Below are 12315 nucleotides of genomic sequence, written 5' to 3'. Positions count from 1 at the left end.
CTACCCCAGTGACGTCGACTTGGAAGGGCGGTAGGATGAGGCACATTCCCGTTATCTGCTGGACCTGGAGTAATCGAATCCACGGACCTACATTAAATGAAAGTCCGTGATCGAAACCAGCCTACAGCATTTCTGAAAATATCCTAATGCTAAAATATCTGCGTCCATCAGGGCATATTATTTATCCCACCATCAACAGCGACATATGAAAACCCTTTGTTCCGGCTTAGAGGAGATGATAACGGACAAACGTGTGGTGTGACGTCACGGTGCACAGCTGGGGGACTTATCAGTGTGCGTGAGCTATTTTGTCTATTTTTGGCACCCAGCTTAGAAAAATCTATTTCCTTTGGTCTCTTCCCTCTCTCATGTCTATGTATATAGATACTCTACATGAGTGTGGGCCTTTTTTTCCTTTGCTTTGTGTGAAATGTGAATTATCTGAATAAAACCTTGTGACCTCAATTTTGCTTTTAATGGGCGTCAGGTGTACTCAGTGAAGAAGTTGTGTTCCTCTTTTCATGTCATACTGAACATGTCCTTTCCTAATAATACCTTAATCACCCTGTTTGAAAGTGCCTTCAAAAAGACAAACAAGCAATTAAACAAACAAGTAAACAAAAAGATAAACTATAACTTTTAGAGTTTCTAATTACAGCGCTAACAGAAACAAAGCGAACAAACAATCTTTCCAAAGATTTCGGTAAGGTTCTTGATTTTAATGACATCTTAGCTTTGTAGTTAAAATTAATCCCAACTTAAAGACGACTAGAAAAAAAATTGTTCAGTAGAAACATCGGTAATTAGCGACGTTTTGCTTTTTACTTTGCCTGACTGCTTGTCCGTTGTATAAACAGTTAATGTAAGTCAGTGTAGACATTGTCTGTTCAAGTCCCAGTTTGTCTCATTAAGACCTTTAAGAACACAAGAAAAAGTCCAGTGCTGCGGTATTAATTGAATGCCGCATCTTAAGCAAACAAAATCAGAAGAAATGTATGCAAACATGCTATTGATCATCTGTGACTTGAAAATTCTATGTACTCGCGAGATAAAGTGATATACATAGAGAAAGAGAGACAGAGACAGGATGGGAGACGAGAAGAGGTATTCTAACTTTAGAATGCTTTCAGCAAAATAAAGAGAATTGACAAACATAGCCAACGAACCGACTATTACGAAGTAGCCATCGCATGACATCTCCCTCCCACCTTCTGTTTCTGTAACTGAAAAGTTGATTGAAAACGTGACGAGCTCACCAACCCCGGTGTGGACACACCAACGGCCATCAGCTCGTCCAGAATAACTCTCGCTGGAACTGTAATCAGAAAACAAGTTTAGGAACAAACGTCTCCATTCCTCCTTTTGTTGACCACCATGCTCTGTTGCCTCTATAGTTTGCTATTTTGGATCCCAATTGAAATAACTGCCTGCAACCAACAATCACTGTGCCCAAGATAGTCTCGTCCGCAGCTATTTCTAGACTAGCACACAATTTTCTCTCTCTCAGCTTATTGTGCAGCTATATTTGCTTGATTATCCCACGCTTTAAGCATTAGTAACCTGACCAGCTCTCTAGCCAACGGGTCCATCCGCCTTGATGCAGATAGCTGGGCTTCCTGTACTGTGCCAGATGATGAGCTTCCAAGATACAGCCACCTGTAGGTGTCAAAGGTTGAATAGTAGGACCTCCGTGGTATTACACTTTGCTCATAGATCCTCACTCCTTGTTACTCTGTGAAATTGTAGGATCATAGAAGCAAAACAGAATGTTTCTTGGTTACTTCTGTATTCATTACAAATACGAAAATTATTCGTATTCGTATTTTGCATACATTAAGATGGTTCCGGAGAAAGTTAAAATGAAAGAAAGAATTTTGTTTGGTCATAAAAGAAAATTGTAACGAACCTTCTTAAAAGCTTTTTTAATTAAAAGTAAATGGTACAGAAAAAAGATAAAAATTAGCTCTACACTAAACTTAAAGACACAGTAAAATATTTGTGCAAAAAATGTGTAATTGTTTCTGTCCTGTGAGTTTGTGGCTGGGAATGTGTGTCGGCGCTTGTGTGTATTAGTTTGTTCGTACACTGTGTGTCTATTCATGTTAGTGAGTTCATTGTGATAATCCCATGACAACTTTCTTTCCTAATGGTAACAGAAACACTACCCTAGACACATAAAGAGTCTGTCAACACCATTAGCCACTACTTCATAACACAAGCAAGCCACCAACCACTTTATAAAGTCCCTATCCGGTAGTTCTTTTGAAAGATCCTGCCAAGACAAGCAGACGACTTTGCTCACACAGCATCACCACTGATGGTCTCAACATGGCGGATGCCAGCCTCCAGAAAGTCACGTGAGGACAACACGAGGAACAGCGTCCGGCGGACGGCGTGGGAGAGTCAACTATTTTTGTCTTTTTCTCTGTTTTTAGCAGCCGAGTATAGCAGCGGAAACAATCCGTCACGCGGGTGATGGCTTCTCCATTTCAAGGAACAGGGATTTTCTTCCAAGTGTTTCACAGATTTCCCCGTTTCTCAAGTAATTTATTCGGTCATTAAAGTCTTAGTCTATGTCGTACAGGATCACACAACAGACGTGTGTGTGTGTAGAGAGAGAGAGAAAGAAAGAGAGAAAGAAAAGAGAAAGTGACAGAAAGAGAAAGTGACAGAAAGAGTGTGTGAAAAAAGAGAAGCGAGAGAGAGAGTGTGTGTGTAATCTTGTGAGTGTGCCTCTCAATCTCTCTTTCTATATATATATGTGACTGCGAGAGAGAATGTATGATTGTGGATGGTTTTTTTATGTAAAGTGATTGTAAAAAAGAAACAACAAGGAAAAAAATTAAGAAAAAGTTAAATAAATAAAGTATGGCGTATTTATGCGGCTATTTATGATTCAGTGTATAAGCTTGTGTTTTGGAGATACAGACTATAAAACTCTGTTAGCATTACATTTTTGTGTATATAAGAGATAAAATAATAAAAGTTTAAAAAATACAATAAATAAGAAAGCAAGAACCAAAAGCAACAAAAGAAGACAAAGAAACAAAGGAACAAAAATATAAACAAAAAAGAAAGAAATCAATGAAGAAAGAATAAAGATGAAAAGAAATTTAAAATAGAAAATGAGAAAAACATAAACAAGACCAAGAACTAGATAGTAAAAACAAACATTGTCAAGAAACAGAGAAGGAAAGCATGAACATTGCCAAAACCTAGGAGAGGAAAGCATAGACATGACCAAGAACCAGGATAGAAGACATGAACGTATCCAAGAATCCAAAAAGAAAGAATGAACACGAACAAAAAACCAGGACTGGTAAGCATGGATACGACTAATACCAAGAATCAGAAAAGAAAGCAAGAACATGAACCAGGAGAGGTAAACAAGAACATGACCAAAACCAAGAATTAGGAGAGGAAAACATAAACAAATACAAGACCAAAAATAAAAAGCAATAGCGCTCAAAACAACAACCTCTTCATGTTTCAGCAAAGATAGAACTCTGCCCACGCTTCCTCTTGAGTCCGATGAGGATCGTGACATGTCGTGGCTGCTCCATCTCGACCTCTTCCTTCTACACTCACGTGATTAGCCTCCATTGGTATCCGCCGCTTTCTTTATTTAGGCTTCGATCAAGCCACGATGCAGTCTGGCTTCACCTTCCAATACCTCGTCTCCTTGTAAGCAGGAGCAGCAGCCACGGCTTTTCGCCACCTCCTACATCGTGAACGACGCCGACGACATAACACGACGATGTGTCAGCAGTAAACTGCGCGGACGTAAGAACAGGCAGGTGGCTTATACACACTCCTCCCCAAGCTTTGATGCTTTTAGCAATTTGTTTGTCTCACTTTTTTTTTTATCTTTTCGGAAAACATCCGGCCTGCTTAGTGCCCTGCCAGTGACGTTGGTAGACCCGAGTATATCTTTGTTTTGGAGCGGGCAGGATGCTATCTTCTCATACACACGCGTCTGAGCGAGGTTCGTCCGCTCTCCATCTTCATCAGAGCTCCTTGCCCATGTGTGGTTTTTTTTTTCTTTTTTTTTTTTTTTTTTTGGCAGAGTGTGTCGTTTGCCTCCTGCCGCTCGGGCATTGTTGACGCATCGGCTAGACGGTACCACACATGTGAACAAGAGTGCTTGCAACAAAACCAAAGTTCTAAGTCTGGTCTGGACTGCCAAGGTTCTCAGTCTGGAATGTGAAGAGATTTGTGATGTTGCCCCAAAAGCAAAGCAAAACAACCTCTCGGGTAATAAGTATGTGGATTACCGGTATTTCTGCGTCCTGCTGGTTGCCAGTTCCAGGGTGCAGCTGGGACTTTACTGTTCTCGCACGACCTGCCCCAAGCTAAGGACTGTTTACTGGAGCGTGACTTATTTGCCAACTGAAAGTTTTCCCAATAATTCCCAAAAGAACAGGATGATAAGCTGGTCTACAAGGCAGCACAAAAACTCTTTAAAAATGTTTTCTTGGATCAAGCACAACAACCGTTTAATTATGAAAAGAAAACATTTGCCTTTGACTAACCCGAGACAACAACTTACCTTCTCCCAATGAATGCGACCTCAGAGAGGTAATTGTATCATCCAATGTTCTATTTTCAGATTTTTCAGCTTTGTCACATGCACTCATAGGCTTAAGGATCACAAATATTATGTTACACGTACTTGTATAGATGTTGAAGTGTTGTATAGATGCTGGAGTGGCCAGCTGGCGCACTGGTTATTTGTGCCCTTGTCACCAAGAAAGTGAGGATATAGGTTCCGATCTCGCCTCCGCCACTTTTTATATTCCTGTCGTGAATTAGGTAACAAGGACTGGGGCAAAGTCGTGATACAAATTTCTACAATGGAAAGGTCCTTCTGAACCCTTTAAAATGTGAACGAACGTTCGATCAAGCTTGGCAAAGTTTTAGTGTAACCGTTATTTGGTCAAACTCTCATCGATATATGGTCCTGTTAAGAACAGCCTTAACAAATGGGAAAATGATTAGCAAGTCAGACTCAGGTCGTATTGCCGAGCACAATACAAAGGCTGTCTCTAAATCAGAATGAGGTTCTCTCAATGCGCCTGAAATATCCACTTCATAGCTCTAACCCACCTGCTCTCCATTCATGTAACTTCAGATGAGGTTTCTAAAATAAACTGGAAAAAAACAATTTTGAGAAACCAATTTCTTGTTGTAGAGGCGTCCTCCTTTTAAGATGTGACATCCGTTGTAGTACGACTTTGATTAAACTGGTTTTTTAACTCTAAGCTTCAGCAAAGTTAATTAAATAGTTTTTTGTTATAAAGCAGCTTCTTTTTAAACAAACAGATCAAACTTTTGAAACGTTTTTGGTAAAACTGTTAAGCCTGTAGTTTACATCACAACCAGTTTTGCAATTTTAAAGCACTGCGAGTTACGTGTGTGTGTGTGTGTGTTTTGTAGGTATTATGTCTTCCACTGTCCAGAATAGAAAGTCAGTTTACAATGAAGTACTGAATCTTTCTCAAGCCATTGCTGGCGTGAAGAAAATAAAAATGAACAGAAACATTGCTCCTCTCTATTCGTTCGTTAGTCTATCTCTGACGACACACATGTCTGCCTCACACTGCTTACATCCAGAAAATTCGGTCATAGGATCAGCACAGTTATGTCTACAGACATCTACTCTGTCAAAAACGACTCAAACAAAAAAAAAAAAAAAAAAAGTAGGAAAAGAACTCAGACCATACGGAGTTGAATCTCTTTGCATTTTCTCCCCATCACCCGAGCTGTCGATGGACGTGGACTAACCTCACAAGCTGAAGAGCGCCAGCTTGTCGTCTGCTCACCAGACGAGCTGTTGGTCCATTCCACGGGGTTCCGATCGAAACACAAAGGTCTTACTTTCCGATGTTGACATCATCGACGGGTCATCGTGACATGCAGGCTGCCATCAGTCAACAGAGGAAAATGGAGAAAGCTTCTTCTAAAACGATTAATCTACATGACCTCTTGAGGAAAACATAAGCGAGAAACGGAAGGCTCTTCTAATGACCCTGCCGTTCATTTTCCGTGAGTGAATATTGTAGATTAATCAACAAAGAGAGAGCTTAGAGAAAGAGCATCACGCCAAAATGGCAACTTCGTAGACAGTCCGATGCTGTCAAATATTTTTGCCAGGTAAATGTCATCAAAGCCAAAAGTCAACTTGATGCTTTTATACAATCATTAAAAATATCACTGGATTAAAGAATACCTACTCCTTTTATTTTTTTCTTCTTAAAAAAGTGATGATAATGTTTCTGTTTCCTGTTGTAAACTAGTCTGCTTGTCAGGCAGCTGGTGGAGGATCCAGTCTGTGGCAACATTTAGCTGCAAGATCACAATCACATTCACGTCAATCGACCCCCGATCTGGACATTTACGGGGTGACATTATAGTCAAGTCTAAAGAGCAGACAGATCACTTGCGGGACATCGAGACAGCAATGTGTGTGTGTGTGAGAGAGAGAGAGAGGGGGGAACTCTGATCCATCTGTCCACATAAAATGCCGACCAGCTTCTAAGGCCACTGAACTGTTCAGGGACCCGTCCTCACATTGGACATCCCAAATCTGTCTGTCTCATGGAACATGGCATTTGTATTGCCCTTAAAGGTCAATGAATTGGAAAGGTCGATGCCACGGTCTCTAGGTCTAACATAAACCTCTCCTCTCGGGCTGTAGCCCCTGCTGACCTCGTCTCTACTAATTGCAAGACCATAAACTGTACTTTTATTTTGCTGAATCACCTCCACCTCCATCACCTCTACAGCCTACTGTTAGTATTATTATTATTATGATTGTCAATTCTTCCATTGCTGACACCAACCATCGTCACAACTGCTACAACATTTACAATAATAATAACTGCTGACCCTGCAGTGTCTAGTAAAGCAAACAAATGGAAGATCGGCAAGAAAAGATGGAACTGTGGCGGGAGTAGCTGTTAAAGAGATTAGTTTTGTAAAATACAATAGCAGGACTAACGGCCCCACATCGCCGCACCTTGTAAATGAATTAGCAGTCTACAGACAGGCGTTGTTGGGCTTTAACCTGGGTACATCAGAACTGTATTAGTTTTCATGTTTTTCTCCTAAGAGTGTGGAAGAAGAAAGTGGCAAAGAGGTTCTTGCCAGCCACAGAAAGTGCAAGAGAGAGAGAGAGAGTTTTTAGTGCAGAACGAAAATGGTAAAGACGACAAACTACAGTTAAAAACATTTCTTTATTAATGTTTAAAGTTTGCCAGTTTTTATCTCATGTGTTGTTTACTGATGTGCTGGATATCGTTTGTAAGCGTTAATACCCTCAGGTTAAATCTCATCACTTATATAGTTCTCCATCTGCATCCTGTTTTCCATTCGCCAATTCGTTAAAACTCTCGACTTTCTTCTTTTAAAAATTCTTATATATCGTTTAATTTCTTGTATATTTTGGGTTAATGAAGCGTGGATATAACCTGGTTCACTGCCTTCTATATCGCATTGCCTTCAAAAAGCTCCTTTGCCAGTTTCTCCTCTCAATACTTGATTCTCTGGACGTCAGAGCGGAAGAAAGGGTCTTCTGTTGGCGTGCGTCAGCAGGCTGAGTTACATTTAATGCCAGTCTCGAGCATAACAAACTGTTTTTCCTCCTTCAGCCTTGGAACAGTTTATCTCAATTACCTGGATGTTTCCTTCGACATCCATTTCACGGAAACAACGATCGTTTAAAACTGTGAGACCTTTCCGGCAAAAGACAGGGCGTGCGGTCATGTGGACGGTTGGTTTATGTGATGGGGAAGTATCTCGGACTACTGGGGGCTAGTTAGCAGCTCAACTGCTAATGTTTCATAAATGATTCAGCTGACAGCTTGAGTTATCATCCAGCTCGCAACTTGTCTAAAATACAAAGTCACGTGGCGATGGACAACATACTAAATTCAGGATCGTGACTGTAGGATGGAAAAGACACTTGTAACCTAGTTTCAACCTTTCCGATTTATTTTGTTTTTTCTAATTTGTATCAGATTCTTAAACTTACTCTAAAAGAGACAACCAAGCTAGACGGAAAGCCGCAAAATTGTAAATAATTTTAAACAAAAGGAGGAATAAGCACACGTGATTAAACTTCATTATTTTTGTTGCTTGGCATTGACCTTTGCCATTTCCATTTCCATGGAGTTCTCGAACAACTTCTTGCTTGTCCTTGAAAATATTTATCGTCCGGAAACACATCATCAGTGGCGCCAGCCACTGCGACGGCTGTTGGCTGATTACAGATATTTGTACAGTAAATCATCTTCCCGTCAGCTGTGGCCAGTGAAATTGCCGGAAGCAACAAGCAATATTAATCCCGAGGAAACGCCTCACAACGATTACACTATTCAGAAAGAGATCTTTCTGGCCAGCGAGAAACAGGATACCCATGTGTATGTAAGAAAGTGTGAATGGCATGTATGTAAAGTAGGTGTGTTAAAGAGATTATGCCAATAGTGACTGCATGGTACAGGGTACAAAAGTAGCGAAAAAGGTAGTCACGTGACCTTAACGGTCGATGGGAAGTGAAATGTACCAGACCCCACTTATCTCGGGGTAAAATACCTGTGTGTGTGTGTGTCAGAGAGAGAAGTGGAGAGGGGTGGTCCAGCATCTCTTTCTTCTCTTCCTTATCTTCCTCAGCCTTCTAAACTAAAGAGTCCGATCCCAACTCCCGCGTTAGCTGAACTAAGAAAAGTACGAACCAGGTAGGACGCAAGCTTTCGACTAAGGATGCGGTTGTTGAAGCCATAATGCTACCCCCTTATGAATGTATGAATTTATGTATGTGCGTCTATGTGAGTTCCGTTTAAATCTCAATTCTGTGTCGACTCATTGTGAACAATAATAATAATAATAACAATAATAATAATAATTGTTATCGTCTTTATCATAATAGGATAATCACAAGAAACTGAGATGATATTCTCTCACACACATTCATGCGCCCAGACAGACAGACAGACAGACAGACAGACAGACAGACAGACAGACAGACAGACAGACAGACAGACAGACAGACAGACAGACAGACGAAAGCCCCAGTGAAGTAAGAGACACAGAGAGAGAGAGAGACTGAATGCCTAATTGAAGTGTTTCTTCTCACGTCTGTATTCCTGGCACGTGCAGCCACCACACGTGTAGGACTGGCGGCCTGATTGCAGTAAACGTGTCACGCGCACGATTTAATCACAACCCTATTTTCCACATGCCCGGTGGAGCAGAACGGAAGCCGTGTTGGATGCATTCTTAGTTATTTTAATAAATGTCCCAGCCAGGGGCCCTCATCGTGATGCCGTCCTTGCCACAGTTCGTCCGAGCAACAGCTGCTTGTGTTTACTGACCGTCTGAACCGTCCTACTGGTGCTCAACCACACACACGCACACAAACAAATAAAAACACTTTGTAAGCTCTGGGAGAGAAAAAGCGTTCGAGTGTGTGCATTGTTCTATGTTCAATGGACACTTGCATGCTGTTACATTTTAATACATGCAATTCACTCACATGCAACTGCATACACTTCTTACACGAGAAAAATACACAATATGTGTTTAATTCTCCCCTGAAAAGACCTCTTCATTTATTGATGAACTGTGCTAGAGCTACTTAACCAATGAAATGCTTTTGTTGTGCATGCTATGTTATTTAATTTGTATTTAAAAATATTTGTCCTTTTTGTCGGCGAACATAAAGATGTCTTACCTTCTGACCATTTACACCGTCCTAATGTCTGTAAGTTCCGTGTGTGACACATTAATACATAGTTACTATTATCTATTATAAGACACTAAATAAAGACCCGTTCTAAAGTAGTTAGAGTGAATAGATTATCACATAGAATTCTGAGTTAATTTTATGCATGTGGTGTGTGTGTTATCCATGTACAACTGACGAAAGATCGTGAGTAAGGAAATAAGTGAGATTGACAAAGGAATAGGTGTTAATGTATTAGTATTATTTTTGCCTGCGGCTGTGTATGTGTGGATACATGTAGGTACATGGAATCGAAATTCCCTTGTATAATTTATATTGTATTCCTTATGAAGGATACAGATACACGAATATCACAATGCCCCTTATAAGACGAAAGAACTAAGTACCCTGTATCTTGATAAACACATACTACATCACAGTCCATGTGTAAGGATAGAAAGCTGCAAAATATTTTTTCTACAAAACTACACGTAATGTTTGAAAAAAGCTCTAGCTGCCCCACACCCTCTCACAAGTGTAAACATCGAGCCAGTTCCTTAACAGCGCCATGACTCATTACTGCGACCACCCTACAACTCCAGCCCATCAACAGGATTGAGCATGACGCCAGAGCATCACGAAAACAGGTGTGAAGGTTAATTACTTCTTACCTTACATACTAAGAGGTCACACCATCTGTGTGTAAAATAAAGCAGACGCCTAAACTTCAGTTTCGCAGCAATTTCAAAGTAAAACAAACAAACGAAAGGTTGTCAAGTTGTCAAAAGCTTTTGTCGGGTCTAGAAAAGCCACTTGCCCGAATCTTGCAGATTATGCCAGTTATCTTATTTTTGAATATCTGTTAGTGGTGTTCTTTGGTCATAAAATACCATTTACCTCCAAACACGATTTTTTTCGAACATCGTGGCGCTGAGTCTGATGTTGTGCAATCTCTTCCCGCCATTTTTTTTTCTTGCTACCGTATTGAAGATAGCTGTGTTCTACAATAAAGCAAATAAAGGGCATCCAAAATTCGTTTCATGAGAGTTTAGCTTCAGTGGAATAAGTACGAATTGAAGAAGTATTGAATTAAACTTCCATTTTGAGGAAAATAAAACGATCAGTTTCACGTAAGCAATCCATTTACTCTCAGTTCTGTCATGAACTCAATCCTTTGCATGCAAACGTGAAAGGACAATCCTTGAAACTCAAGCTTTTTCGCTAAATTACAATTCCATCGACGATAAACAACTTTACTTCAAACATTTTAGACAGAAAAAAGTTAACATTTTTTTAGGGTTCATAAAGTTACGGTCATCTCGATGCAGTATGAAGACAGCATGAAAATTGTCTTCAGAACCAGTGGGCACGAGACAAAGAAATGGAAATGAGAGATCCTCAAAATAAAGGACAAATAAAACCGCTCGGCCAAGCAGCCAGCAGACGAAGGGTACAATGACTCTTTGCCGTACGTGAGGTGTGCGAGAACAATGTTCTTACAGACTCCAGTGCGCGTCAGTACACAAAGGCGCATGCGCGAACTGGTGGGTGCTGGGTGCACGACCTCTTAGTGAAGGAAATGGCAAATAAAAAGATGAAAGACAAGTTGGTGTGGGGGCGGGCAGGCCGGGGACGGTGACCGCTGGAAGGACGTGGAGAGAGCAGAGAGGGAAACATGAACACAGGGGGCGAAGTGGACTGGTGCGGGGCTAGTAGTCTTCGATTGGGAGACATTGCGAAATGCCGACTTGAGGTCTGGGAGCCCCGCTGTGTGGTGCTGGCGGGCCAATCGATAAAAATGTGCTTGTGATCCTCGGCGGCCATTGCTTCCTTCTTTGTCAGCATCCTTCCTCTGGCTCCGATGGTCTTTTCATGGGTGGGATTGTTGTCAACAGACGGTGTTCGGGACTGTTCGTGCACGTTCTTTCCTCAAACCCACGCAAAGTTCACACTCGCACACACACGCACACAATATGGCTATGGTTGTGATTTTTTTTTGATGGAGGGATGATGGAGGTAAAGATTGTGAGAAAGGAGTAGTAGATAGAGACCCACTCCCTAACGGCCAACCCTAGGAACAGGCGTTACATTTAGAGCTACTCCTATTTCACAAAGGTAAGATCTGGATTTGATCTTCCTGAATAGCTGACGAGCATTTCCGGTGCTATCGAGCAGCCCCCGGATTCTTTTGTTTTCTTTGTTTCATTCTTGGTCTGTATTACACTGTCAGCCCAGAGGCTGCAGTGAAGACTGCGGTCATCTTCAGCAAGTCTGTGGTCCCCAGAGCTCCACTACCTTCGGCCAGGTAACATATCTTTGGTCCTCAAAACTTGGGCATGTTTGCAAGATGTGTTCTGGGGTTTGAGTCTCCATACCACAGGAGCATTTGCTAGTGAGGGACATCCCCAGCGCTGTACTGTCATTAGCAAGTTCCTAAATACATATGAACCAAGCAGAACGTATTATTATTGCCTAACAAGCAAAAACAACAAAACAAACAAAACCAGGCACTATTACGTACTCGTCAATAAAACATGCAGAAATTATTTTCTTATCCAAAATAACAGACAAAAAGCCCGCTTTCGCCCACAGAA

Source organism: Pomacea canaliculata, linkage group LG1, assembly GCF_003073045.1.
Source record: "Pomacea canaliculata isolate SZHN2017 linkage group LG1, ASM307304v1, whole genome shotgun sequence".
Taxonomy (NCBI): domain Eukaryota; kingdom Metazoa; phylum Mollusca; class Gastropoda; order Architaenioglossa; family Ampullariidae; genus Pomacea; species Pomacea canaliculata.
Note: the sequence above shows the minus strand (reverse complement) of the source record.